Raw genomic sequence first — 3,422 nt, forward strand, 5'->3', positions numbered from 1 at the left:
CCAGCCCTGGCCCTCCCTGCCCCGTGACAGCTCCCCCAGCCCCAGGGCACAGAGTCAGGCCCTTTCAGGAGCCAGTGCATCCCCTGCCCAGTCGGGAGCCAAGGCTGGCTCTGGCCCTGGGCTCACGGCAGGGCTCCCGCTCGGGGCTGCTCCTGTGCCTTGGGCCTCTGGGCACTCAGGGCCAGCTCCGGAGCTGCGGCAGCGGGAGGGACGTTGGTGCACGGGTCCCCTTTCCCCGGGGATGTGAACGAGCTCCAGAGGCCTTAAGGCCTCCAGAGGCACCTTCAGCATTGGCTGCTGCTGGGCCATGCCAGGGTAGGAAAGAGCTGCTGCCACACAGCCCTGCTAAATGGCAGACCGTGGCAGAGCAATTACCTCCTTTGCCTGTGCCCATGTCTGGCATCTCCTCCTTTCCTGCAGCAGGGGCTGCCAGTCGGCCTCTGCTTGCTTGGGGAAACACTCCCTTCTGTCCTGCCTTTTGCTCCATCACTTGAAAAAGGAAAAAGTTCAGCTGGATCAGATGGAACAATTTCTGATTTCTTTTGGTGGCATCTTCAGGACATCATGCTTATCAAAAAATGGGGATAAGATTCAAAACCATCTGGCCTTTTGGGGCTGGGCCAGGACACACCTTCCTCCAACTAGCTGCCAAGCCTGAGCACAAGGTGTGAGGGGATCGTGCAGGGCGAGGGCACACACATGCATGGCTCTGTCCTGGCACGTGCAGCAATGCCCCCCTGGCCGAGCTTTGGGCTCTGAGCTGGCAGCTCTCCCAGGGGAAAGGCCTTGACCTACCCTCACCATGTCCCAGAGGCTCAATCCTGAACGTGGGTTGGGAAGCCAGATCACCTTCACCAACAGGTTCAGCTGCAAAGAAAGGGAAGACAGAACAGCTCCTGTGACGCTGCAGGAGATCCTCAGGCTGCAGGCAAGGCTCAGCCCCGGGGCACAGCCCTGGGCCCGGCCCCTTCCCTCTCTGCTCTTCTCTGTGGCTGCACAGAGCACACGGAAGGACACAGTGGCATTGCGCATGGGAGGAGGATGGACAGCTAAATGCTCCTTCCTCCCACTGACAGTCATCCTGTGGGATCTCTCTGGGCTCCAGAAGGTAACAGGGCAAAGTTTCCTGAACTGAACAAGCTTCTGAGGAACTGAAAGGAAATGCCACATGAGTGAGCTCTTGACACATAGACACTGATTATTCCGTCAGGAAAGGTACATTGAGAACGTGTCTCCAGCATCTGACATCTTCAAACTACCATTAACCAGCATTTTCAAATAATCCACGTCATGATCCCAATCTAGAAGGGAGCACATATGCTACAGAACCATTTCCATCATGTTCTGGGATCTCCTTCTGAATTGGGGAATTGGGCACTGCAAGGAGGTGGGGTAAGGCTGTGGGAGCCTGTGGCTCCTGATCACTCTCCAGACACTTTGCAGTCCCTGTGCAACATCCCTGGAGGGGCAGCTGGAGCAGCCCAAGGCCCTGGGGCTCTCTCGCTGCCACACACGAAACCCTCACTAAATGATTGGGGAAATCTGCAGTGCCACAGCTATTGCTCCTAACCTCTGTCCCGCCCTCCTGTTTGCTCACCTTCCCATGGAACAGCTTCCCCATCCCAAGGGCACGTGGCCAGGCCCTGTCAGGACGCACTGGAGCCTTGCTCTCCCCCTCTGCCCTTTCCCCACCATGGGCACCCCGTGCAGCCGCTCCCAGGTTTCGGGACGTGTCTCCCACGGAGGGAGCCCAGCAGGACAGCTCAGTACCCGAGTGCCCTGAGCCTGCTCGGGACAATTCCTCTGGGCTGTGCCCGTCTCGTCTGGGCTGTGCCCGCAGTGCCAAGCAGCAGAGAGGGCAGCTCAAGCCTAAGCAGGGCTCAGGCCCAGAGGCACAGCAGTTAACTCCTGTGGCTGTGCCTGGCATCGCCTCCCTTCCTGCAGGAAAACCGCCTTCCACAGAGCCTTTCTGTCCATCCCTTGAGAAAGGAAGAGGCTTGGTGGGATTAGATGGAATCATTGCACATCCAGGTGGTTGCTTCTTCAGAAGGCAATACTTGTCCACAACATGGATAAGAATCAGGAAAATCCTGAGCCCCACAGTCCTTTGGGGCTTCCTATGGCCCTCCCCTCTGCCAAGCAGCCACACCTCAGGATGTCCTCAGTCACTGGGAAAATGCAGCGGATCCATGGTGCAGTTTGGGCTGCATGGCAGCTGATGCCAAATGCCTTCCTGCAGAGGCTGGGGAGAAGCTGCAGCCAGGCCAGGCTGGCAAACAGCCCTGCAGGGCGTGGAAGCAGCAGCGGGGCAGCGAGGCTGCCATGGATCCCTTCCCGCTGTGCCGGGTACGGCGTGTCCAGATGTGCAGCCAAAGCCCCCGGCTGCTGAGCCCCAGGACAAGGCTGAGGGAAATGCTCTCACCATTCCCTTTGTGCAGTTCCGTCACCATGTTATTTGGCTCATGCGCTTTCTTGTGCCCTGTGGCTTTGTCCTTCCCTCTCAGAGGACCTTAAGAGAAAGTGGTTCCATTTCCTATGAATGGATCCCACAGAAGAAGGGCTCAGCCTGTGGGGTCAGCAGGGACGCATTACTCACCGCTGCGATGGGAGCCTGGCTTCGGTGAAGGAACCAGCAAAGGAACAGGAAAAGTCCTCCCTGCAGACACATCTGTAACACAACAGCCACAGAAGCTTCTGTAACCAGGTTCCTGCCAGGTTGTCAACAATAATTCCGTGGTGGGACAATGAGAACAAACCTGCAGGAGGTTCCAAAGGCTTCAAAACTTTATTCAGCCAATCTAATGGAGAAATCTTCCTAGCAAACTCATCTAGAACAGAGCAGAGATGAGAACATTTTTCAGAGCATGCTGGGATCCCCGTCTGCCTCTGGGAAATGGGGACTGCAAGGGGGTCGGGTAAGGCTGTGGGAGCCAGATGTGAGTGGACATGGCCAAAGTTGCACAGGGGCCTGGGGAACTCTGGGCGGGCTCCTGGTCACTCTGCACCCTCTTTCCATGCCCTGTGCGAAACCCTTGGGGGGGCAGCTGAAGCCGCCCAGGGCCCTCGGTGATCTCACTCCCACAGCTGCAACTCTTACTAAAGCCCTGGGGAAAAGCACTGGCAGCAGTGCCACAGCTGTCCCCCTGTCCCTCTGACTCTCCTGCCCTTTCTCCTGCCTCTCCCACCTTCTTCTATCTCTCCATCCCCCTTTTGCCCTGGACACCTCCCCCATCCCAAGGGCACATAGCCAAACCCTCTAAGGACCCACTGAAGCCTTGCTCTCCCCCTCTGCCCTTTCCCCACCATGGGCACCCCGTGCAGCCCCTCCCAGGTTTCGGGACGTGTCTCCCACGGAGGGAGCCCAGCAGGACAGCTCAGTACGCGAGTGCCCTGAGCCTGCTCGGGACAATTCCTCTGGGCTG

At 58.1% G+C, this 3,422-nt stretch overlaps 1 long non-coding RNA gene across 1 annotated transcript; it reads right to left on the reverse strand.

The window, feature by feature from the left end:
• Window positions 1-2,425: 2,425 nt before the first annotated feature.
• Window positions 2,426-2,830, reverse strand: LOC135460653 (uncharacterized). Its single transcript, XR_010443271.1, has 3 exons — window positions 2,757-2,830; window positions 2,597-2,668; window positions 2,426-2,509 (listed from the first exon to the last, which is right to left on the reverse strand). It is a non-coding gene; the product is annotated as an uncharacterized LOC135460653 (long non-coding RNA).
• Between the last annotated feature and the right edge of the window lie 592 nt (window positions 2,831-3,422).

This window comes from Zonotrichia leucophrys, unplaced genomic scaffold (assembly GCF_028769735.1).
Source record: "Zonotrichia leucophrys gambelii isolate GWCS_2022_RI unplaced genomic scaffold, RI_Zleu_2.0 Scaffold_76_216069, whole genome shotgun sequence".
NCBI classification, from domain to species: Eukaryota; Metazoa; Chordata; class Aves; order Passeriformes; family Passerellidae; genus Zonotrichia; species Zonotrichia leucophrys.